The sequence below is a fragment of the Mus caroli genome, unplaced genomic scaffold (genome assembly GCF_978045245.1).
Source record: "Mus caroli unplaced genomic scaffold, Mus_caroli_1 scaffold_10, whole genome shotgun sequence".
Lineage (NCBI taxonomy): Eukaryota > Metazoa > Chordata > Mammalia > Rodentia > Muridae > Mus > Mus caroli.
Window position 1 is genome coordinate 88,981,447 of NW_028227265.1, and position 26,805 is coordinate 89,008,251.

The 26,805-nt window shown below is 42.8% G+C and overlaps 1 protein-coding gene across 4 annotated transcripts in view; it reads left to right on the top strand.

Moving 5' to 3' along the window:
• Positions 1–2,850: 2,850 nt before the first annotated feature.
• The window catches only part of Mtus1 (microtubule associated scaffold protein 1), a 149,725-nt gene continuing 125,770 nt past the window's right edge, over positions 2,851–26,805 (top strand). The window contains exon 1 of one of the 4 annotated variants that reach the window (XM_029480460.2): positions 2,851–3,145. The gene's annotated coding sequence lies outside the window, so the exon portion shown is untranslated. Of the gene's footprint in view, positions 3,146–3,277; positions 3,553–26,805 lie in introns of those variants that run through there. The other 3 variants (XM_021170971.3, XM_021170973.3, XM_021170972.3) reach the window with 3 other exon arrangements.

The window sequence follows — 26,805 nt, forward strand, 5'->3', positions numbered from 1 at the left end:
TCAATGCTAGGGAAAGGAATTGGCAGTTTCACCATTGTCAACAGGATCACAGCACATGTGCTAGACTTTGAGGGTGGAAGTCTTTTTACTTAAATGAACTAGAGAAGAAACAAAGTTAAAAGCAACTATTTAACATTTTTGATTCCCCCTGGTTAGAGGACAAGCAATATGATCATTTATCTCATTAATAGAAAAACATAGTTTTTTTAAAAAAAAAGAAAGAAAAGATGTATTTATTTATTTATTTAATGTATGTGAGTTCACAGTTGCCTGTCTTCAGATACACCAGAAGAGGGCATCAGATCCCATTACAGATGGTTGTGAGCCACCATGTGGTTGCTGGGAATTGAACTCAGGACCTCTGGAAAAACAGTCAGTGCTCCTTACCAGTAAGCCATCTCACCAGCCCAACATATTCATTCTTTATGGCAGATGTCAAGTGGGGGAAGCATCTTTAAAATGTCTACTATTAACATGGATCAAAATGTAAAACATGTGAAATTATATTAAATAAAAACTTTCTCTTCAAAATTGACCCTTTGGTGTCTGGACTCCATTTTCAAAACACAACCAGCTATATCAATTTCTTGAAGTTTATTTGGGGAGTTTACTTTGGAAGTGTATATTTACATATTATTTTGTTTATAGGAATAAAATACTATACAATATAAGTATATGGATTTTTCTCTGCCTAATAGAAATGGCAGCATGCTAGAAGATAATTGTTTTGCATTTAAAAATATGCACACAATGTACCTTAGATTATTTAATAATAATAAAAGATCTGTGTCATTCTTTTTCAATTCTTCATAGGATTTGTTTTATGATTATGCCATAACTTTTTAAAAACAAACTCCTTATAATGAGGTCTTCATTAATCAGTATGTGTTTCTCAATATGCTATTATTAGACACAAGGCTGAAATAAACAAGGTTTTATACACATGGAAGTTCTGAAGTGTAATATAAGATAAACTCTCATTGAGGGACTTTTAGTGAAAATAATCTGTGCATCTTTAATTCAGTTAGGATTTTGAATTTCCCTCTATGGAAGTCGCTATAAGTTACATTTACATCTGCAGTCTGACTGCCTCTCTTCAGATATACCAACACCCGGTGGCTATCGCATGTTCTAATCTTTGACACTCTGCCAAGTGAAACAGCGATTTTTAAATACAGTCTTCAATTTTCATTTTTCCTCCCAGAGGATAAAACACGCTAACTTTTCTTTAGGACAGAACACCACGAAGTTATGCAGAATTGTCTTCTTATCCTTGATCCTGGACTCTGGAGCGGGTCAGCATTCAAGTTCAGAGGTCAGGAACATGGCTACATGCCCAGAACCAAGAGGGATAGAGAAGCCAACAGGCCTTAGTTCACGACTATTTGGCTGGACCGAGTCTCTGATGATGCCCCCAGATCACTTCGGATTATGGGAATGCAATGAGAAGCTAAGGTTCTGATTTCCACACCTTCAAAAAAGTGACAGTCACATCTGCACTGTGACTGCCTCTAAACTGTGACGTATCTCCAATTACTTCAGTGAGTGGTTGTTTTTTTTTTAAATTTTGTTTTCTTTTTTTCAATTTATCTTACAGAAATAAAAAGTAAAACTGATTCCATATTCATAGATAGAACTAAGTCCCACAATGGAATGCAGTGGTGGTGGAAATCTGGGTGTGTGTGGATTATATTGGGCCAAATCATCGGGGGCACGTGGCTTATAAAGGCTTAAATAATATGTTTAACACAAGGAGGATTTTCCTTAGGGAGAAGGCATGTTGCTAATTAGCATAATTATCTCATGACTTGCCAGAAAAAACATCCAGGCCTTTTTTTTTTTTTTTTTTGGTTTTGTTTTGTTGGGTGCCTTTTGCTCAAGGGAGAATTGTCCAATGGTTTTTAATGCTGTGCCACTTTAAAACTAGTCACATGATTTTTTTCCTAACGTCAGACAGAGTTGATATTACGACAGGGATTTCAAAGATAAGCAAGAGGTGTTATCTACGGAATATGGAGGGAAAAAAGGGGGGAGTCGGGCCTGCTTCGCTGGGTTTGTGCCTGCCTTGGCTGCCCTCACAGTGTGACCATGTGCAAGTCACTTGGCTTTTCTGAGCTTCGATTTCCTCACTCAAATAATAGAGATAATAATCTAACCTATTTACAGCAGGGTCTACTTGTGAGCGAAGAATGGATCATTGTTCACGTGAAAACACTTAAAGCTATAAACAGCAAAGCTATTAGATCATCCAGCATTCGTGGTATAGGCAACTTCTGAAATGCTGCTTCTGCCCTCCCACCCCCACCCCCGCCCCCCGCCGCTGCGCTCCAAGAAATGTACTGAAAATGCTTTTTCAGCAATCCCAGGCCACGTAGTTTTATATATGTATACAAACAAGCATACATTAAACTTAGAGTTCTGGGTTGTCTGACATGTTCAGGAATGTTTTTATCTGTTATAAGCAGGCTATCAATCTTTAGGGGAAAAAAAACCTTATATTAAAATATGCTTAGTGGAGGCTGAAATTTCCTCAGTTTGATTCAAGAACAAGGACTTTGGTTTTCAAGTGGCCAGACCTAGCTCCTCTTCCTAGCTTCTCCCACTACCCCCAACCCCACCCCCATCTGAACTTCTAACAGTCGGAGTGCTGGTTTCTTTAATCTTTAATAGATGCTCGCTAGTAATCTGCTCGGAAGTCTGAAGACAATATAGGGCGCAGGTGGGACTCACCGAGAACAATCAGTGCTGCTTCCTTATAAACCCTTCCGCTGATAAGTCTGCAACTTTCCCACCTCCCAACCCCAAAGCCCTTCGTGGGACAGGGAACTCTGGCTGCGAGGGGACCCAATACTCCCTCTGGCTAGCCTGTCCGACGGTCCTCGGGCCCCAAAGTTGGGCTTGGCAGAGCTTAGCTTTCCCACCGGGACGTGAATGGTTTGGGGTCGCGCGGGACAGCCAGCCAGGCGCGCAGTCAGCAGCGGTGGCTTTGCGACACACGTGGCAACAGGTGCAGCGCGATCCAGGACGTACGCCCGAGGCTTGTGGCATATGTTGACGTTTAGCCAGGGAGCCCGAGCCGGCTGGCGACCGTAGTGGAGCTCCGCGGGAGTCATCGTGCCTCAAGGAACCCCTGCTCGTCTCTCAGGTTAGTTTTTTGGGGGCGCTGCCCCTTCTGCCCCCCACCTGGCCTTTGTCTGGGCTCTAGGAGCCGCCGCGGGCGAGGGGCGAGGCCACCCAGCCCAGGATTCTCCGCCTTCGCTCCTCCCCCTGGCGGCCCGGGGCGGGGAGGCTGGGACGCCCGGGCTCCGGGTTCCCGGTTCCCGCCTGGCCGCCGGGGTGCTGGTGCGGGTTGGGGTCGAGCTGCAAGCCCCAGGTACAGACGTCTCCAAGGCGGGACCCGCCGAGGGTGCAGAACGCCGTGGCTCCCCCAGGGCTGGCTCCCCGGCTCTGCGGGCAAGCGCGGAGTGGATCCCATTCTGTCGCCCATCCCGGCCGCGGTGGGGACCTCCGGAGAACGAGGAGCTGGGGCGCGGCGACTGCAACGCACTCACGGTGACCGGACTGGCTTTCCGGGGAGGGGGGCGGGTGTCCTAGTGGGTTTCAAAGTAGGAGGAGTGGGGAGGCTGAGCTCACGTGGGGCCCGCGGGGCTCCTGCAGGACAGTGGGCTGCAGTTGCTGTCACCTTGAAAGTGACCGAGGCGGTGGGTTTACTGTGGATAAAGGACAACTGTCAAGTTTGCATCCTCAGTGGAAAGCCGCCCACCAAGCGCTGGACTCTGGCTCTGGCAGCCTCAGGCTTCCGGCTGGGCGACTTGCCGGGGCCCATTCCCACTTGAGCAGTCAGGGCAGAAAATATGGGAGAAAGGGAATTTACTGCAGTTCCCCAGGTCCTCATGCGGGTTTTACTCCCTGCAGCCTGCGGGTTCTTACAAACTCTAAGGGAAAGCCCACGTTGAGGGTCGCCGTATTGATTACTCAATAGTGGACTTAGCTCGAATTTCCGCGAAGTCTCCCCCCCCCCCGCCCCCCCACTAGGGTGATCTCTTCACTTTTCACTTGTAAAAGTGACAAATTGAATTGTAAACATAGCTTGCATACTGGCATTCGCTTTGCAAAATGCTACTTTTAAATTGTCTTGTGTTCTACCAGAGGAAATCCAGTGTATTTTGTTTGTCTTAAAACCAGAGTCTTAGGCAAAACAGGAGGAAAGAGAGCTTTCATGTTCTGCCAGGTGATTGGAGTTCAATCAAGGTATCAAATCACAGCGCGGTGGGGGTGGGAGTGGATTCCGGGGATCAGGAGACAACTTGTGGGAGGGCAAAAAAGAGGTGGGGTCGGGCCCTGCTAAACATATGACCTCTGTAAGGAATGTTTTACAAATAGGTTATCAGTTTAAATAGTTCATCCCGGTTCTCTCCAGCAATCCCTTTAGGGCAATCTGTCCTCCGTTGTGTGGGTGTGTTTAAACTCCTTGTTTACCGATTTATTTGTCAAGAACTGTATCGATAAGAAAAGTTATGCAAGAAAACCTGTTCCTGCCCTGTTTTTTTTTTTTTTTTTTTTTTTTTTTTTTTTTTTTTAAGGCATAGAATTTAGTTTAAAATACTTTTAAAATGTTGTATCGATCTTCACCTGTACCCTCTCCCCCCACTGCCCTGGCTCCCGTGACCCACCCCCTTGTTCAATGGATGGAGCGAAGAGTTTTGTATATACCAAACCCCTGATTATCATTGATAGCTGCCCCAACCCCTCACCTGTTCCTTTTAAAAACTAGATTTATGTGGGAAGCAAATTGTGTTTGGGAGAGGTCTGTACCTTTTAATTAGCCGTTAGGAATTCAAGGATAATTTTTGTAGGGTTTAACTAGGATTGTGAAATTCTGGATACATTTCTTGTAGACTTTTTGGAAACTAGAGTTACAAGAATTAAGCTTTTAAGAAGCATGTTGATTAGTAACCCTGAGAGCTCTGATTTCAACCGGAATGGATCGCTGATGTATACAGTTTGATACATTCAGAAAAGTTAGAGTCAATCCCACCATTTCTCTCTTTTTTTCCTTTGAAAACTATTATGAAAATTCCCCCATTATATAAAGCCTTCAAAATCTTAATAAGTGTTACACATTATATTCTATACATGTGTCTATTTACTTAACCTTGTTTTACAAGCTGATCTTTTCATTTTCAGTTACTGTAGTTAAATATGCTATTGCAACACTTAATCTCTTTTAAAATTTTGTCTGCAAGGTAGGTTTCCTTAGGATAAAGTCCTTGGAAATCACAATTAGTGATGCAAAAGTTTCTTTTAAAAATATTGAACTTTGGTGGAATCCACTGTCTCCTGCGTGAGATACGTTTTGACCCAGAGCTCCGCCATTAAACTACCTCGTGTTTTTACATCAAAAAAAAAAAAAAAATTGAACTTTGGTCTCCAAAACTCTTTAGTCAAACTAAGCAGACCAGAACTGGGCTCTTGTGTTACATCTTTTTAACACAGGTAACTACTCCACCCTTAAAAGGAAGTAGTATTGCCAGCTTTACAGGTGAAGAGTGCAATCTTGGTATTTATGTCTCCATTTCTATGATTGCAAGTGTTATCAAGTACCCCACATGGGTTTCTAGTTTCTTTTCTTGTTTTCTTTTCATTTTGAGACAAGGTTTCTTTGTGTAGCCTTGACTGTCTTCAAATTTGTCCTGTAACCAGACTGGCCTTGAACTCAGAGATCTGCTTGCCTCTGCCTCCCAAGTGCTGGGATTAAAGGCATGTGCTACTACGTCGGGATAGTTTTCTTTTTATTTCAGTGTAGCATCATATTTTCCTCTTGGGAAATATGGCATTTTTCTACTTATAAAAACCTCCTTCAGGTCGTTGCGTTGGCATACATCTGTTCATACTGCAAATATTTTCCTCAATTTGTGTTTGCCCTGTAAACACATTTATAGATGTGTTGACTTCCAGAAGTATACTTCAGTGTTGTCAAACATGTTGGTTTTTCCCAAAATGGATTTTCAGTAGTTCTGAGTCACAGTTTAAGAGCCACATATGGCTGTCACTTCTGGAACTATGACTATAACTTCTATGTTCTGCAGTAGCTGCTGTTGTGCAATTTTTTTTTCTTTTGCACGTGTTAATGACAAATTGTGGAGAGTGGTTACATTAGGACAGTTTTAGGGCTGGAGAAATGGCACAGTCTCCTTCTTCCAGAAGATCTGGGTTTAGTTTCCAGCCCCCACATCAGGAAGCTCACAAATTGCCTGTAACTCCAGCTCCCTAGGGAACTAGTGTCCTCTTTGGGCCCTTTGTATGCACCTGCACTCAATCAGATCAGAACACTTAGGGAAACTGTATATAAATATTGGGTGAAGGTTTTCCTGATTCTTTGGGACCTGAGGAATCTTGAAACCATCTATTTAATCTTTAGGACATTTTTTCATATCTCTTTCTGTCCAGAAAGCTCTGCAATAAAACCTTGAGTTGAACCCATCCATAGAATGTGTCCATAAGCTTATCATGTCTTGCCTTGCCCTACCCTAAGGCTGAGATCAAGACAATCTTGAATCTAGGTGTTTGTAGTGCTTTAAACCTCTACCAGATGATTCCGTGTATGTATCTTTTCAGTGATAACACTCAACAACAGATCTGTGCTTCCTAGTATTCTGGGGGGAACCTTTTTAGCTCATTGGCTATCTTATCAGCATGGCTGTGTAGTCTGTGAGCTTTTGAATTCATTGATGAATATTTTAATGTGTTCTTTGCTACCAATAGAGCCAACAAAGTTCAGAGATGTCTTTGAAGAAACTTTTCAACTGGCATCACATTGTTTGGAATTTGTTTTATGTGTATGAATGTTTAGCTTGAATGTGTACCACATGCATGTCTGATGTTCATGGAGGTCAGAACGGGGTGTCATATCCCCGGAACTGGACTTACATGTGGTTGTGAGCCAGCATGTCGGTATTGGAAGCTGAGCCAAGGTCCTCTGTAAGAACCACTGTTAACCACTGACTCTTCTCTCTAACTCCTTACCTGGCATTTTTATGGTATCCAAAGAGGTAACATTGTGTGTATGATCCAAAATCAAGTAGTAGCAATTGGCTTGGAAAGAGACAGCATTCTCCTCGTTATCCGGTAGCTGTGTGGCAGTGGACCATGTGTGGTTGGTTAGAGCATGACTACATAGCCAGGTCTCAGGATGTATGCCTGCAGTTGTAGCACTGGGGAGGTAGATGCAATAAGATCAAGACAAGTGTTGGCTACAGCATAAAATATGGCTAGCTGGGTTTCCATGAGTCTCTGTCTCAAAAAGTAAATTGTCAAAGTCTACAGAGAGCTGCAACTTTCACATCTGGTGGGACTGTTCAGAGAACATACCTTTAAAGATTTCTCTGTAACAGCTCAAATGGTTAGAGTTTCAGATGGCCAGCAAATGTTAATTTATTTGGACTTTCTTGTCTCTTGACCAACTTTGGCCTTCACCTCACAGAGAACCTACAGATTCTGCCTCCACACTGCTGAGATTAAAGCCAGGTGTCTGAAATCTTGTACTTAGCCAAGAAACTTGGGTGCTATACAATCAAAACAACAAAATCTGAGAAAAATTTAAATCCCTGGGATTGAAAGTCTTTGGAATTTGCGGCTCTGGGGATTATAAAGTCTATCTCTCTTATAGTCCATTTGCAATTTTTGCCATATTTTTTTTTCCATTTTTTGAGGCAGGGTTTCTATAGACCAGAAATCTTCAAGACTCTGCCTCCTAAGTGTTGGGATCAAAGGTATGTGCTACCATCACCTGGCCCAGATTATTTTTAATATTCATTATTGTAGTTTAGTTTAATACTGAATTACTGATACATGTTTTCTTGATGTCCAAATCTATAGTTGATAAGTTTATCAAATTTCTAAAACTATTAATAGATTAAGTTATGTTTTTGAAGGGGACAAACAAAAAACAACATCAACAACAACAAAAACCTTTGAAGGCTTGAGATAGCTCTGCTCTGGGATCTTGACTCTACCCTGGGTCTCTGAAGACCTTGAGCAAGTTTATCTTCAGCCCCCCTTCTTGCATACTGTCCTTAGGCCCTAGGGGTGTGCCACCAAGCTGAGAGTTAAGAATGGCTGTTCAGGGTTTATGTTTGGGCATCCAAAAATGTCTCCATAAAAGGAGATGACACTCAACAGACAGACAGACAATATACAGACATACAGATAGAGCAAGCACTAGTGTCAGGATGTGTTGTTGTCCTCTGAAGAAAAGGAGAGGATCTGGGAAATGGCTAAGCTAGCCTGAAGTCTTGTTTTATAAAAGCCTGCTTGACAAGCGTGCAGACTTTGGGTGCAGTCTCTATCCTTTGCTTAGGATGGTTTAGTATAATTAGGGATTGAATGTGACTTTCTTCTTTGAAATGTTTGTTTCCAAGCCAAATTTCCTAAAAGTTGATGGCAGTTACAGTTTTTGAAAAGACTTCAGTGTTTCTTGAAATCAGCTTCCCTTTCTTGTGGGCATTTTTCCCATGATGGTACAAAGTATCGCCTTAGCTTGTTCACTTGGTCCAAGATAAAGAAAAAAAAAATGTGTATTTTGGGATGGCATATTTGGGGATTTTATCTTTACTTTGTAGGAAAATACAGCATTTCCTTTCCTAGACAGTGAGCTAATTTGCTCTAGACTGAGTCTAAAGGTGCTTCACCTAATAGCCTCCAGGGTCCATAAGTATAAACATACGGAACGTTAACACAATAAACTTTTTGTTTATTAAGGCCAATCATTTTACCTAGCATAAACTTAAAAACTATTTCGCTTTGAGGTTATGAAACTAAATATAATCTTAAAGTCATTTTAAGTTTCTCATAAGCTGCCATTGCTTGCTTAGATATGCCATTGTGTGTGTGTGTATGGGTGTGTGTGTGTAGACAGGGCAGGATGGTGAGCCTCAGTGAGCTGCTTTGGAAAAGATTTCTAGGCCACTGTATACATTAGTGTGCTTTTAATACAGGCTTGAACCTTGAAAAGAAATTGTGTTTTAAGCTTGATGCTGAACTTATTATACTCGAAGTATTAGTCTGAGAGCGGATTGGTCAGTTACCCTGATCTCCAGTGAAACCATGTTAGGAAATTTTGTGTACTAAATTGGCCTTGAGAAAGACTCCGGGGGGCAGGGAGAGTATCTATACTTTAACAAGAAGAGGACTAAGGGTAAAGATACATTCTTTTGTAAATAAGAATGTGTCTGCCAGTGATTGCTAAGTCTGGACTGGTGGGAGTTAGCTTATCTTCTATGCCTTTTGTACATTGCTTGCTAGCTTGGCAATATTTAACTTGGGTGTTATTTACACATTCACCAATTTGGAAGGGAAAATCAACATTTCTTCACTTTATTTCAGATAAGCAGTTCATAGGAGATGTTAAACAGTATTTGCTGTCACACAAGGGGTTAATTTTCATTTTGCTTATCTTGTACTATAAACAAATTGAGGTTTTAATTATTTTTATCTTAAGAATATGAGTGTTTGCCTGAATTTGCACAGAGGCCAAAGGATGGCGTCAGATCCCCAGGTACTAGAGTTACAGATGGTTGTAAGTCACCATATGGGTGTTGGGAATCAAACCCTGGTCCTTTGGAAGAACAACTAGTGCTCTTAATCCCTGAGCCATTGCTCTGGGCCCTTGTAAAAAATTTTTTGATGATTGTTAATGATTCATGGCATTACGTGGATACCCCTTGTCTATTTAAAACATAACTCAGCCAGCTTGGTGGAATAAAAATAGTCGCCAGTAGAGACCTAAGCAATCTAAGAGATATCATTCAAACATAGATGCCCCCTCCTGTCTCCCCCATCTCTGTGAAACTGATTGAGTTGTATTTACTAGAATAGTAGCTAAACTTGTACTATATATGTCTTACCTTTTATTATATAGTAGACTCCTACGTTGACATCATCTTATTCTTAGGCATGTTACATAGTTGAAATTTGTTTGCCTACCACTACTAACTTAATCCTGTAGATTCGAACTCGGGATTGCAGAAGGTCCAGCTTGCTGTTGAGTAACCAGGTTTGGAGACGTGAAAAAAGAATGGGTTAGAAAGGGCTGAGTCAGGATCTCTTGACTATGAAAACTGAGCTTGCTTTCATTAGATGCTCAGTCTATAGAGTCCACATGTAGAACCAAGCCATTTATATGTGTAGTTGGAATTATTTTTTTCCATGCTGTATTCTAGAGAAAAAGGCTCGAAGAAAATCCCTGCTGTTAAAATGTTGTATTTTGTTTTGACCCGTTTCAAGCCCTATTAGGGCTGTTGCCAGAACACTGCTAAGTAAAGGGACAGAGATTCAGAAGGAATTTGGCCTCAGTTCTCAGAGTGTGTTAGTATTTATGTTGCTACAAATACTCTCATTCTCATAAATTGTTTAACAAGTAATTTGTTATAGTCTCCACTATGTTGGAAACTATGTCTGTTGTCTTGAGCAAGGTTTGGTAAGAAATGTGGTATCTAAAGAATCTTTGCTGCGCTTAGTCACCCAGTTACTCAGGAGCCTGAGACACGAGGATTATAAATTCAAGGCCAGACTATGCAAGCGAGTGAGCCCCTGCCTTGGAAGTAAAAGGATAAAGGTGAGATGGGGTTATTATGTATGGCTCATGTGGTAGAGCAGTTGCCTAATAAGTCTGCAGATCCTGCATTCAATCCCAAGATCCCACCCCCCTGAAAATAGTTCCTTATTTTCTCTTATTTATTTTTTGAGACAAGAGTATCACTGTGTCAACTTGACTGGCCTGGAACTTGCTATGGAGACCAAGTTTGGCCTTGACCTCACAGAGAACCTTCTGATTCTGCCTCCACACTGCTGAGATTAAAGCCAGGTGCCACCACCTGCGGCACACATAGTTCTTAAAAAAAAAAAAAATTCCTTAGTTGCCAGTAGTTTTCCTCATTGGACATTTACTGGACACTGTGGCTACTCTTTCTTCTCTCCATAGTGTTCTACATTACCTTTGGTAAGTGTTTTGACAATAGAGTTGAAACCTTATAGTGCTGGGTGTATTTGGACTCTCTGGCCCTGATGCAACCTGGAATAATAAGTCGAGTTGGTGTGGGAATTTGTGGGTGCTTTCCCCAGTTCCTGATGCTAGAAGCCTTTAAGTCAGATGTTTATTTCCTTGGTATTTTTCTCCACTTTCTTCATCTACTTCTCTAGCCCTCCCCCACCCCCCCAAAAAGGATGCATTAGGTTGAGTCAAGTGTTGGAGAGCAGGAAGACGCAGAAATTCCTGTTAAAGTCCCTACGTAGTTATGAGGAGCCACTCTCGGAACATCTGGCACACCCACGTGCAAATACTTTTACAGAATTAATTCCACCTGTGATAATTTATTGTCTCCATGTGTGCAGACGGTCACAAGTTGACCATTTCTCTTGAATGGAGATTTGGACTTTTTCCCCCCCTCTTTAGAGAACTAGGTATTTACAATTTACAGAGGAATGCAGATGACTTTGCAGTCTGAGAATTCTCTCCCTCAGATTACACTTAAGGTTTGTGTGTAGTTTTTTTCATTCCTATGGAACATTCTGTAGCTCATTAGAGTCTCTCATTATTGAACCTGATTTAAAACTTTTTTTTTTGTTTTTTTGTTTTTGTTTGTTTTGTTTTTTGGTTTTTTGAGACAGGGTTTCTCTGTGTAGCCCTGGCTGTCCTGGAACTCACTTTGTAGACCAGGCTGGCCTCGAACTCAGAAATCTGCCTGCCTCTGCCTCCCAAGTGCTGGGATTAAAAGGCGTGTGCCACCACCGCCCGGCATGAAGCAGCTTCTTAGCCACTCTTTAGTGGCAAGTATTGCTTCTCTTTCTGTTCTTTATGAATTAGCAATAATGAAATAAGTTATTTCAGCTGTTAGGTTTTGCTATCTCAACATCAGCTATAAAACCTTGGAGAGACCTATTTTGTTATAGAGTTGGTAAAAAAAAAAAAAAAAATGTTATGGGAACCAGAACACTTGGAACGGGCACGTGTAATGGGAAACAAACGCTGACTGGTCAGATAAAGCTGGGTACATAGCTCTCATCCCCTGTGTTACCAGGGTGATTTTTGTAAGTTATCTGAGGGATCGTACATGTCTTTTGGGGTTATGCCATGACAGCACCAAGTATTTAGAGCGTGACCAATAGTGCTATTAAACCTACCCTAGTCTGTCTGAAATCTGCTGACTCATAGGTGGATGTGTAATCACCCTGACTAAGGTTTGGTGAAGGTGTTGCCTGGATCGGCTGATGCATTTGTGGGAATTAAACTCCAGGCACAAGAACCTGATACCTTTCTCCTTTTTCGAAAATAATTGGTTTACACGGAATATTTGACTTTTATTTATTCTTGGACTCCACTTTAATGACCTCTTGGTTTTCTTTTGAGTGGTGAACTTGGTGAACTCCTGGTGTTTTCTTACATTTGAGCTGAATCTTTTCAATCAAAGCAGATACTTCCTTCTTTCATATAGGCTGTAAAACCATGTTGTTCATTTGCTGTCTGTACATTCTAAAAGTACTTAAAATTGAGTCATCACTTTGAACTTATATGTGTTGACTTTAAAGTACTCAAGATCCATCATCTCATATTTAACCTTTAACTTAGTCCAAAATGTTCAGATTGAAGACTTTTTCTTTCTTCTTTTTTTTTATTTTAAGATTTATTTTGCACTCGGGAGGCAGAGGCAGGCAGATTTCTAAGTTCGAGGCCGGCCTGGTCTACAGAGGGAGTTCCAGGACAGCCAGGGCTACACAGAGAAACCCTGTTTCAAAAAAAACCAAAAAACAAAAAACAAAAGATTTATTTTTTATGTACACGAGTACACTGTAGCTGTCTTCAGACACACCAGAAGAGGGCATCAGATCAGATCCCATTACAAATGGTTGTGAGTCAACATGTGGTTGCTGGAAATTGAACTCAGGACATCTGGAAGAGCAGTCAATGCCTTTAACCTCTGAGCCATCTCTCCAGCCCCATATTGAAGACTTTAAGTTGCAAGTGCCACAATTTATGTACACATGTGCTAAAGTGAACGTTTTTGGGGACGCATGCTTTCCATCCATGCTGTTGGAAAACACCTTGTACCCAAAGCACATTAAGAACATTTTTACATTTAGCTAGCATATCAGCCCTGTGTGTTGGGTATATCCAGTCATGAGAGCTATTTTATATAGAAGGAAACTGGGGACCAAAACTTTTTGTCTTAAGGTGACAAAAAGTTTTTATCCTTCCTTCCACTACCATTCTATTGTAGTGGAATTCTGCTATTCCCAGTAATGAATTACTGGTGCTAGCACATTCGATATATTGGCATATAAGTGAGATCAAAGTTATAAGATTATGTGGACATGTGAAAGTTAGGCAGCGTAAGTTAACTCATCTTTAACTATTTTTCTATCCTTTAAGCACAGAATGTAAGAGGCAGGCGGATTTCTGAGTTTGAGGCTAGCCTGGTCTACAGAGTGAGTTCTAGGACAGCCAGAGCTACACAGAGAAACCCTGTCTTGAAAAAACAAAACAAAACAAAAATCAAACAAACAAACAAACAAACAAAAGCACAGAATGTAAAACAGAATGTTTAAGCGAGGTCCATGGGGCTATTTGTAGGGAGAGAGGCCTTCTGACAGCAGAAGGAAAGACTAACAAAAGAGAAAATCCTCTCCTTACTAAGGGCTCTGTGGGGTCCTAAGAAGATGATCATTATTCAGTACTTAGACACGAGAGAAGAAAGGGTCCAGTTTCAGAGATCAGCAATAGGGCAGATCAAGCAGCCTGTCACGCTGCCCTAGAAATCAGACCTCTTTTGTCCCTGACTTCTCTGTTGGGTGGATCCTATATCCTCTGACCGACCACCTTAAATATTCAAAAGATGACATAATTTGGGTAGAAATTTGCCCAACATTATGACAGATGGTAGAGAACAGCAGATTACAAACTCATTGTGTCAGAACTGGAGCTACACACACTTCAGAAGATTCACTACTCTTCCCACATGGGCGTCTGGAGAATGCGGGATTTGCTAATATCAGGATTAGAGATGTCAAGAACCGTAAAGTCAGCCAGTTAACTCATTCAGTGATTAATGAGAAGAACCCCATTAATAGGTTCAGAGGCACAAAGCCCAGAGTATACTGAGTGACAGACTTCATAGAGGTAAAGCTAGAAAAATTTAGATATAAATATTTACTGATATTTATAGATACCTTTTCAGGTTGGACTGAGCTTTCCCCACTAAACATAAAACTACATCCACGGTGACAAAGAAGCCCTTAAAGGACATACTGTCAAGGTATGGACTTCCTCAGATGATAGGGTCAGACAATGGACCAGTTTTTGTGTCCCATACAAGTCAGAGACTAGCCAATATTCTGGGGATTGATTAGAAACTTTATGGTGCATATAGACCCCAGAGTTCAGGACAGGAAGAGAGAATGAACAGAACCCTAATAAAGACCTAAGAGACTGGCAATGCCTGAGTTCACTCTCCTTCCCTTATCTCTCTACCAGGTATGAAATTCTTCTTACCAGATGGGACTCACCCCTTTTGAAATCATGTATGGGGTACCCCTTCCCCAACTGTTCTTAACATAGAGGTGTAGGTGTCATTGCTGAGTTCAAAGATCACCAGTTGCTATATGATGTCAAAGGTGTCCAATGGGCTCATAAGCATGTTTGGCCTAAACTTTGTGTTCTCTATAAAACAGGTTCCCTCTCCAGGCAGGGGTCATTAGAGCCTCATTAGAAAGATCCCTCCTTATCACCCTGGAGGTTGAAGGGATTACAACATGGAATCCCTGACCCGTTTGCAGTTGAAGACAACCCAGACCAGTGGGAGGGAACTCAGTCTCAGGACTCCCCTCCCACCCCCCATCTCCCACGGATGGGGTCCCTATCCAAGGCCCAGGAACAGCACAAGGACTGGACAATGAGAACCCTGATGATGGTCCAGTCCTTTCCGGTCACCAGTACCAGTCCTTTCCAGTCACCAGTACCAGTCCTTTCCAGTCCTTTCCAGTACCTCCAGGCCTGAGTTAGTTGAGTCATAAAGATGTAGACCTGTTACTGTTTTCATGAGATTGGGCCTTCTAGTTACCAGAGAAGGGTGGGAACGAGAGGCCAAGCCTACTCCATCTTGGGACCAGCCTCCATCTTCATAGAAAAAAAAAAGCCTTAGAACTTGACCAGCAGCAGAACCCAAGCTGCACCCACGTACCAGGAAGGAGAGAGTTACTCCCTAGCTACTTCCTAGCAACAGGTAGTCAAAGATTAGTCTGATGGTTTCAGATGTACTCTTTCAGTTTGTGATTGTATATGGTCTTGCTTCGGAGCACCCACCTGTCAGCTTACAATAGACATTCAGTTAGATGCTTGCCAGGATAGACCCCCTCCCCCACTCCCCCACTTACTTCCATTTCCTTTAAAACCTTGTCCTGCTGAGGATTTGAGGATGTTCCACCTTCCCTTCCTGTCCTTCTGTGTCAGGGTTGGATTGGAGGAGGTAATAAAAGAGGTACCCTAATGCTATTACATCGGAAACTGTTCCTTGGTGGTCTTTTGGGGTTCACAAATACTTCCTGACACAACACTGCTGGTTGCAGCTCATAACCATAGATTGCAGAGGCAGCTGGATCTCTGTGCAGTTGAGGCTAGCCTGGTCTACATAGTGAGTTCCAGGTCAGCTGGAGCTGCATAGTAAGACCCTGTCTTGAAACAAAACAAATTCACTTCTATTTTTATTACTTTCTTTTCTGTCTCCAGTGCTTGGGATAGGGCTCTGCTGTGTAGACTAGGGTCATCTGGAGCTCAGTGAGCCTTCTGATTCAGCCTTGTGTGTGTTGGGTGATATACTCCACTTCTATAACATTTGGTAGTTTTCAGATTGCTTTTTCAAAAAGACATAATACAGTTCCGTAAGAATGACCATCCGAATCCCTTAATTGTCTCCCATTTTGCAGATTAGCACTCCCAACATCTTGGATGTTAACTCAAGGCTAATAGGTAGACTTTCCTGGACTATGTTTTTCTATGAAACTCCCGAATCCTTTTATTTTTAGGCTGTGCAGAGGTAGGGGATGATTGCAACGAGGAGGCAATCCTGGGTGAAAATTTAACTAGGAGGTGAGGGCTCGTGCCATCTAGAAGTAGAAGAGGCTAATGTCCAAATAGGACCAGTTACATCTGAGCCTCAGGCATGTCTTCTGGCCATAAAGATGAACGGGTCTTTCAAGTTCCTGCTGAGGAATGTACAGTGTTAGGACTTTCAAAGTAGGCCCTTTATAGAGAGTGGCTCTAACTTTGGCTGCACTGTGAGTTAGCTGTGTGCCAACGTTGCCCTTGTGTTCAAGATGGTTTATGGCCAATGGAAAGTCTGACAGGTAATCATTTTCATGAAAAGGGTACAGGAAGTTGCTGTTTAATAAAGGTTGGGAGGTATAAGGTGAGGTGCTGGTTTGCGTAACTACACAGACATAAATGACATTTTTCAATTGGTCTTGGCATGGTTTAGATGGAAAATTATTTCCTTTTAGCCAAGTGGAGTTTGAAAAGCCGTGACAACTGCCCAGAGCTCCTGACTGAGAAGTTGTTCACGGTCATTTAGCACTATCAGGAAGAGATTTTAGTTTAGCCTTAAGTCCTGCTAACCCTCTTCATTGACCTTAATGAGCCCTCAGGTAATTTCTTTAATGAAGTGCATATCACCGAAAAAAAAGCAAGGGGTTTTTACAGGAGTCATTTCCCAAGTCCAACTGTGTAGCCTTTGAACATACCTGATCAGCACTGGGTACGCTCGGCTTGGTTTGAATTACTTACTTTGGTAAGTACAGTCATGTCTGTATTGGCTCCGTATTGTTTTGGAACCTGATGTGTTTCAACCACTGCGGGTGTTTTCTGACTTCCATTTAAAAAAGGCCCATTTTGATGAAATTGTGAAGATGCATGATACGATAGCCCAAAGACTAAAAACTGAAACTTGTTGATGTACTTCTACCCGAGTATTCAGGGTGTTTTACATGTATAGTTGCTCAATAGGCTGTTGCAGAATGTTGTTGCCGTAGATTCCCAGAAGTCTATTGGCTGGTGTTTCTGGTTTGCTTTGGTTCAGGCTCTGGCTACAGGGGAGGGTCAAGGTGGAAATATCCAGTCTGGATCAGAAAAGCTTAGAATTTCGAATAAGTAGAAGAACAGAGGCAGTTCTTCAAGTGAGTCACGTGGGTAGGAAGGATTAGCTGGAAAATAGATTACAGAGAATGAGGACTAAGAGAAAAAAAGAAATCTGAGGTCCCCACATGAAGTAGTAGGTACGGTCCAGAAAATACCACTGATGCTTATTGGTTGAATGCACTTTGAAAACAAGATAAAATTAAATCCCAGGAGATAAAATGGGTGTGGTGGGTGTGTCGGTGCATACCTACAATCTCAGCACTCCTGAGGCTGAGGCAGAAGGATCTGATTTTGATTTCAGATTCAGCCTGGTCTATATAGCAAGACCCAATCTCTCAGTTTTGTTGAGTACATATTTGTGTAACCAATGCAGCAATCAGGACTTAAAACACCTCTTTTACTCTGGAAAGTTTTTCTGGCCAGATAAACAAGTTGTCAGCCTCTGGTCCTCAGAAATGTGAGGTTAGTAAGTTTGTCATACAAGGTTGTTAAAGTTACAGTAGTGTAGCTAACAGTGGTCAGGAAGTTTCCAAACACTTCTTTTAGCTCCAGACCAGTGCTGAGGTGGATCGAGTCTGTTTCATAGGTAAGGAAACTGAGGCCAGGAGCGTGTTGGCTTCTGAGCATAATGCAGACACACAGTTTGGTAGCCTCACGAGTAACTACAGCTGCCCGCTTGTCCAGGTGGCTTTGGGGTCTGTGGCCACGTAACAGACTCGCGAGATGTTGGATGAGGTTAAGGTAAGAGGGATGTGGAAAGAGATGACGACTTTTGAGGTGGGCATAGTGGTTAATTCCCATGGTCCCAGCTACTCAGGAAGCTTAGGTAGGAGGATGACTTGAGCCCAGGAGTGGTTCAGGGCCATCTTAGATAGGAAGAAGACCTCCTTTAAAAAGCTTCACACATTTGAACTGAATTTCCTGCCTGTGGCTACCACGGATTACCTCTGTACTTCTGGGTTAACCTTCCATAAATGGGAGGAGGAATGAGGAGAGTGACTGTCACGTGGTTTGTCTAAGGGACCATCAGCTTGAGTGTGCTGTCCTGCACGTGGATGTCATTAGCTCTGGGGAAGAGGTAGCTGCTGATGTCCCGGTCCCTGCTCCCCATGCTACTGCCTTTGGGCTGATGAGTGGACTGACAACGTGTCAGTCCCTTGGTGTGCTGGCCCCTGTGTTTACACAACTTTTCTCGGTGCTTCTGACATTCGAGAGCGTCACATCCTACTTCAGCCCCATTCTACAACCCTCGTGAGCCGAAGTAGGAAAGAATCTTCTTCTTTTTTTTTTTTTTAAATTGTTTTTATTTTGTTTACGGAAAAAAAATATATCCTGATCCAAAACAATGTATACGAGGTGGGTGACTTTCTAAGGGAACCCAAGATTGGTGTTGAGTTCTGGGCCTTCATGGGGTTATCTTGCATGTGCCCCCTCTAAATCCCCAAAGGCAGGCCTCTTTGTATGGTCCGCTCTGTCTGTGTATTTCTAGAGGGTGGGAGACTTCCTTCATAGCTTTCCATTACCCTTTTACTTGAGCTCAGAGGTTCTAAATGGAGGTCTGTGAGCCGAGGGTGTTTGGCAGCAACATATTTACTGGGATGACTGATGGGTTAAATCAGTGTTTATAGAATCCAAGCTAAAGGAATACTTTGTATCTGCAGTTGGGCACTCCATTTTGTGCCAAAATGTCCTTCCTAATGTGGCAGTGGTTGAGTTTGGTTTAACATGCTCTCCACGGTGGTTTAAAAGCTTGTATATCTGTGTCGCCCCTCCTGTGGCCAGGAGGGACCAGTTCATGAGTACAGGAGATGAGAAAGGCTCCGAAGGGCTCACTGCACTTCCTCATCCCTAGGGAGCTGGCTACCCCACCACTGTCCTCTCCTCTGGCACAGCCAGGACGTCCCCTGAGGCACCCTGGGCACTGGTCATGTCCACCCTTCCAGCTTCTGTAATGTTTTCCTTGTATGCCCTGGCTTTCCTTACTGAAATGATGAATTATTTATTTATTTATTTATTTACTTTTGCTCCTTGAATGTGTCTCACTCACTACTGTGTCTCCAGTCCTAGCCAGGGACTGTCTTAGAAAATCAAGATTTTTTTTTTTTGGACCGAATAAAAGCTTCAGTATGGAAAAGCCCCCTCTGTCACAGAGATGAGGAAATAGGCAGAATTGGTGTGCAAAGGAACTGAATTGGTGTGTAAAGGAACTGTGGGAGTCCAGAACTGTTGGTCCCTTCAGGGCTGTTCTGAGTATCATTGTGCAGCTTTCTGATTGGAGGTTCTCTCGTGTGATACAGTGACATGAGGTCTTTTATTAAGAGAATACTTCTAGAGAAATGGACTAGGTCTGGGTTCCGACTGTATCGTATTTATATGGTGGTGGGGAATGAAGCCAGGTGTGTTGGTACACACCTATAATCCCAGCACTTAGGCTGCGCTGGGAGGCTAGCACATCAAGAGCTAGACCAGTCTGGGCTGCATACACGAAGCAAACAAGTGGAGAAGGGTTTTACTCTCAACAAATCCACTTGGTTCTCCTGGCCAGCTCTCCTCTGATAGCTAGGCTAGGAAATTAGCATCTTGGAGGAGAAATGTTAGTTTGTTCTGATGTAAAATCTTTTTACAGGATCAGAGTCATCCGGAGAAAGACATGTGTGGATTGTTTATTTAAAAGGTTAGGGGTGAGCCAGGTGGTGGTGGTCCATATCTTTAATCCCAGCATACAAGCATCAGAGGCAGGGTGATCTCAGGGTTTGAAGCTAGCCTGGTCTACATAGTGAGTTCCAGGACAGCCAGTGATACATGGAGAAACCCTGTCTTAAAGGCAAACGGGTGGTAGTGGTTGGTAGGTGAGTGGGGATTAGAATATTAGATAGCTGGTGGCTCACTGTGTGCGTAGCTCATTTTTCTCCTATCCTTTAGAGAGGATCCTTTCTGCCTACCTCATCTGTCTTTGAATTATGAGCTGACCTTTCATGTCCCTAGGTCCCACAGATGTGTGAGATTAGGACTGATGTGGCCTTGGCCTTGGTGGTTTCAGAATTCAATGGCCACAGCTGAGATGGCCTTTCAGCATCCCTCCCTCCGAGTTGTTTCAGTCCAGGATTTATTGCCAAGAGTAGTTGTTGAGTTTTACACTTTGATTGACTTCCACTTGTCAAGTGGCATTAAAAGTTGTCACATAACTAAGAGCTAAACTCAGACCATTTAATGGCGCTAAAGGCTTCGAGTTAAACCCTCAGTAATACGTGTCCAGTCAACAAAATCCATTCTAAATTACCAAATTGTTCTCATATTCCCACATCATACATATTAAATGTGTTTGCTTCATAAGATATTCTATCATGTATTACTCCATGTCTCTCAAGGCCTAATTCTAAGATAGCAGTTATTTCCCTCTTATGGCTCCCATTTAACAGACGCAAAAAGTAGCCACTACTGAGGCAGTGAGAAGGGGAGTGGACTCGGCTGGACATTTTGCTTCCTGAGGGCCATGGTTCCTTTGTTCTTCTAGAATACTCGCAATTAGCGGTCTGAAGAAAACCCCAGCGTCAGAGGCAATGGAGCACACCAGACAGGGAGAGAGTAAAGATGCTCTGATGTCAATGCCAGACTCCCAGAAGCAAATGCTACATCCCAGGGCCAGGAATGCTGAGCACATAACTTTGATACTATAGACCTGTGGGTTCGCAAATGGTAACATAGTTCTTCATAAAACCCAGATGAGGAATAAAGAAGAGGCTATTTTTATTTCAGACTGTGCTCGTTGGAAAGACGCATGGTGAGATACGCCTTCTCCATCTATTTGGATATATTGCCCCAAGAAATTATAGTTATAAGACTTAGTCCCCAGGCTGGGTGGGGTGGCTTGGCACCCATTGTTCTTGAGGGCTGGGTTCAATTCCCAACACTCCCATGGAGGCTCACATCTGTGTGTAACTCTAGTCCAGGGTATGTAGTCAAGGCACACATGGTACATACACACACACATGTAGGTTAAACACCTATACATATCAAAAAGAAAAAAAAGGTGAAAACAAAGATATTTAGTTGTAGTTTGAGGGTAGTGAGTTTCCGTTTTGGTGTGTTGTTGTTTGGGGGGTTGGTGAATCTAGGCCAGCCTGGATTCAGCTCGGCTTCAGCATCCCATGTGCTGGAAGTTACAAGGTCTGGGTCTGATGCTCTTTCGCTTGTTCTCCTGAATCTTGTTATGGTTGTCGTCCATAGAGGTATGGCAGCAGGCTTAGTTTTCTAGAAGGCCTTTTCTAAATAGAAATGATAAAAAAAATATGTGGTTTTAAATAATGTAGTGGTTGGATCACTTAACACATCATCTTAGTATGTTTTTCTTTTTTGAAGAATTTTCTTTGAACTTTGTCATTTTCAATATCCCTTTCCAAGGCTAGAGTGTCAACATTGATAATAGACATGCCATCTCAAAAACAACAGTATCACATCGTTGAGGTCTAAACTTCCTGGCATATAGGTATGGAATCTCTATCCAAGAGCAATGACTCTTTGATCTGTGTTTGATGAAATTCTAGGCACTGTTTGCACATTTGAAATGGAGGCCCCGCCTCGGGTCTGGCTGGCTGAGGGTAGAGGGAGGTTAGCTATGGCTCACTTCCAAGCTGGCTGACTTCGGAGTGTTCTCCCCTGGAGCCTGTAGGAGATTCTTGTGCTAGCTGGGGGGTTCTCTCTGTAGACTGTCCTCAGGATTATCTAGGGGCAGCTCAAAAATCGGAGAGGAGCCACTGGCCTAAAAATAACCCTTGCTTACAATGAGCATCTACCTGGCACAGATCCACCCGCTGCCACAGAGCCGTCTCACTGGGAAAGGAAGCAAGCAAGCACAGACTGGCGTGCAGGGGGCGGGGCCTCAGTGTTCCCTTCCAGGTTCACAAAGAGAGGTGAAAGTTTGAATGGTTTATTGTTGAAAAGAGCTTAGAAATAGTAAATATTTAGGTAATTTTATGGTAGTAGGCTTAGTTCTAGAGGATTCTTATTTACAAGAAATTCTTTTGTATTTCAAGTTAATCCCAGTATAAGTGTGAGGGCTTGAAACGTTAACTTGTCTTTTTCTCACATTGCCTGGGAACACAGTGAAGCATTGTTTGGGCCATGCGGACAATAGGATGTTTAGACAAAGGTCCACCCATGCGCTGGCGATGGAAGATTCGGAGGAAATTTTTGAACATTCTTTCTCAGAAGACTTTGGGTGCTGTGTGGTACATATTTTCTTTTGAACACATATGGGTTTCAAGACCCATGAAACAGGACTGTCTCCCAGCTGTCAGAGTAACTGGAAGTCTGACGAGGTGAGAGAGGAGAAGATTTAGGAATGGATAATTGATGGGGAGTTGTGCCGTGGATGTCAGGCTTCGGGAGTGGGCAGTGGAAGCTCACTTGGGGATGACCCAGTAGTGCCTAGCCTTTGGCAGTATTTGTCACCTGTAGTACAACGGTTAATTATGGTTTGTGTTAGTCAGCTTTTCACCACTATAATGAAATGCTTCCGGTGGCTCATGGTTTTGAAGGTTCCTGGCCCCAAACAGGTGACCCCTTATTTTTTCACATCTGACTCGCATGGGGGTACATCCATAGGTTGTGGCAGTAGCTCGAGGCAGGGTGAATAGAGCACAACCTGGGAAATACAGAGAAGGAAATGTAATGGGATCCCTTAATCCCTTTAGGGACCCTCTCTAATAATAGAATATGCCCCCTCCCACCCCAGGCCCCAAGTCTTGAAGGGCCACAGCATCTCCCAGTAGTGTTCTCTGGGGACTAAGTTTTTGATACATGGGCCGGTGGGGTGGGGGGGTGGGGAGTGGGGCACTCATCCGAACCTTGTTGTTTAAAGTCAGCCAGTCCCTTTTTATCATGCGTGTGATGGGAGGCCATGAGTAAGCTTAAAGGCATTGCAATCAAAAGGATAGGTTGAGTTATGTGGTGGAGGGCATATTTTGTAAGGAGACATGGAGATAAGAGCTTGACAACTCTGTCTAGGAGACAGACAGGGGCGGTTTGTGCCCAGAGCATATTAGAGAAGGTGAGAAATAGTTACAAGTAGAGCTATATATTTTTTAAAAATGTCTTTGGGGAGGTATTTTGATTGCTTTGGGGTAAAAGGAAAGGAGGCGATTTAATGCTGCCTCCTGTGGGTTTGGCCCTGCCTACCTGGGTCACATGATCTACCTTGGAGCACTTGAGAAGACACTTGGCTGGGGTCCAGAGGCAGAGGACGCATTTAGTTTGAGGTGACTGTTAAATCACAGTATTCAAGAGTTCTAAGGGAGGGTCAGGGCTCCAGAAGGGAGGTTTGAGAAGAGTCTCCGGCAGTTGTTGGCCAAAGATAAACGTCTGTATTTTGGAGAGAAACAGTAGCAAACCTGAGACCGGGTGAAGGAGGTGCCTTGAACTCGGCTTCCATGGTGTCGAGGGTTTGCTTAGCCAGCGGGGTTAGCCGTCTGAGGGATATCTGAGTATGTTCCTTTAGAACCTTGGACAAGCAGAGAAAAGAAATAAGCAAACCTTTGAAAAGCAATGGGACATGGGATTTAGTCATGTTTGGGCAATCTTATCTTTGGGGAAATATATTTGGTAATCATTGTTTTGAATATTAGCAGTGTGTGCAGGTACTGCAAATCGTTTAGTACCTAAGATCCAAAATGACTTTGGCTTCTCAGGTCCTGGTTATAAACAGTTAAGGATCCCCAGTCTCAAGGACTCCTCCTTAGATGGCCTTATGCCCCAGGCAAGGGCTATTTTTGATTTATCAACTTGGTATATCTGGAACTAACTTAAAAACCCAACCTTCTGGGCCCACCCATGGGATTTTTAGTTACTCAAATCATTTGAGGCTTGAAGGCCCACCTTTAATCCACTTCTCTTGGAGTAGGAAGCCCCGCCTTTAGCCTAGGCCCCACCTTCTCGTGGCAGCCCATGTAAAGGACAGGGAAGGCAGAGGATTTGCTTTTTGTTTGTCCACATGATGGCTAGCAAGTTTATTTAGAGCCCACTTCTTCAGGATTCCAGAGCACCCTGAAGGCCAGCTGAGACGCCAAACCTTCGGGACTGATCAGTTGCTGCATTCTTGACTTTCCACCCGGAGACAACCATTGTTGGAATAATTGGATCATAACCTGTAAGCCAATCTAGTACATCTTGTAATTTATTAGTTCTATTTTTCTAGAGAACCCTGGCTAATAGATGGCACTATTCCGGAGTATTTAACTATAGCTTCAGATAAGCATCGTGTAGGTAGTGACTGTTGACATATGACACATTTGGAAGCCATGATTTGCTATCTGTTCCTCAGGTCTGAGGTAAGTGTGTGGCTTGCAGAGTGGCCTTCGCTGCCCCTCATATTCATGCTATAGTCAGGGTACATGTTTTTCTGCTATAGCCATAATCTGGCATTGGGGATTACTTCTGTCCATCTTCTTCCCTTATATGGATTTCTGATGGAATGCTTACCTAAAGATTGGTGCTTAATATATTTCATAAGCAAATATCATACAGCATTAGAAAGAAAATGTCCTAGAGGTACACAAGAAGCCTTGGTTTGGGTTCTAACTAAGCTCAGTGTCTTATTTATTGATACTTATTGACATGTAGCAAAATTTGCACCCCTTTGGCATACCTTATTATCCTTGGACTTAATTTCTCTACTTTTCTTTTTTCTCTCTTCTTTCTTTCCTCCCTCCCCTCTTTCCTTTGTTTTTACCTTGCCTTAGTTTGGGTTTTACTGTGGTGAACAGACACCATGACCAAGGCAACTCTTATAAGGACAACATTTTATTGGGTCTGGTTTACAGGTTCAGAAGTTCAGTCCATTGTCATCAAGGTGGGAGCATGGTGGAGGAGGAGCTGAGAGTTCTACATCTTGTAGACGTCAGGGCCACACCGACTCCAACAAGGCCAAGGTCACACTACCCAATAGGGCCACTCCCTGGGCCAAGCATAAACCATTTTATGCAGTCTTGCTGTACAGCCTAGGCTAGCTCAGACAGGGGATTATACCTCGCTGAGAATATAGACCTATACCACCATGCTTGGAAAGTTCACTGAGTTTTGATATAAATGATAAATGTCTCTGTGTATGTGTGAGATATGTGTGTGTGTGTATATGTGTGCATGTATAAATGTATATATACACACATCTAAATATGTACCTATATGCATATACACACACATACACATATACACACACATATATATTTGTAATCACCAAACACACATGCACACAGACAGATGAATACACAAAAGGATTTTCATCATACTAGAAAGTTTCTTTGTGTCTCTTTGTTCAGCTCCCCCTCCCTGATCCCAAACAAACATTGATTCTGTTCTTTAAATGGGATTATATAGCATGTAGCCTTTTGAGTAGTTGTATTTCCATGTGTTTCTGCATTAAAAATTTATAATTACTTTTATCATTTAATTTTTAAACCTTTGCAGTTGTCCAAAGCTATGTTTCAAGTCCTTTGTTCAAAGTTTTTGTTAAGATAAATTCCTAACAGTTTGCTTAAGAGTTACTGAAGCAATAGAAATCGATTCAAGTGAATGGTCAAAACATGGGTAAGTGTCACAGGGTGTGTGCTGTTTCTTAGAACTGCGCGTCCACTAGTTAGTCACGAGCCAAGTTAGTTAAGCAATCATCCCTTTGTTGTTTTTCATTTCTGCGTCTCTCAGTACATTGGTCCCATTCTTATCTTTCCTTTTCTGCTTCTGGGTACGGTCGTGCATAGGGAATGGGACTTGCATGTTCTTCAGCTCCTTGGCTGTACTGACCCTGGCCATCTGTCTCTAATCAAGTGTCATGGGGAGAATGATCTGATTTGAGGTAGTAAAGGACAAATACACTAGTATGTGACTTATTGAATCCACATTCAAAAAGTTTACATAGTAAACAAAACTTCACTTTCTTTTATGGTTATTGGATTTGCTTTCCAAAATGGTGATTACAATTTGTCTCTGTACTTAATTACTACTATGGTTTTGAGAAAGGATAACTCTATGCTGTCCCCTGAACTCCTGTGCTCAGCAAACTCCTGCCTTAGCATGATGCTTAGCTCTAGCTATGTAAGTATGTGTGCATGCATCTCTCTCTCTCTCTCTCTCTCTCTCTCTCTCTCTCTCTCTCTCTTCTGGCTCTCGCTCGCTCGCGCTCTCTCTCTTTTATGGTTTTTCGAGACAGGGTTTCTCTGTATAGCCCTGGCTGTCCTGGAATTCACTTTGTAGACCAGGCTGACCTTGAACTCAGAAATCAACCCCCCACCCCTCATCTGCCTTCTGAGTGCTGGGATTAAAGGCGTGCGCCACCACTCCCGGCTTTCTCTCTTTCATATATTACATAGCTATCACAGTTTCCCCCTCTCTTCTCCCAGTCCCACCCCCCAAACCTCTTCTCTATCCCAGAACCATTTCTCCTTCATTTCCCTTCAGAAATGAACAGGTCTTCCAGGGATATCATGGCATAACAGATTACAATAAGACTAGGCACAAGCTCTGATATCAAGGCTGGATGAGGCAGCTCAGAAGGAGGAACAGGGTCCCAAGAGCAGGTGAGTCAGAGGCTTCTCCTACTCCCACTGTTAGGAGTCCTACAAGAACACTCATCT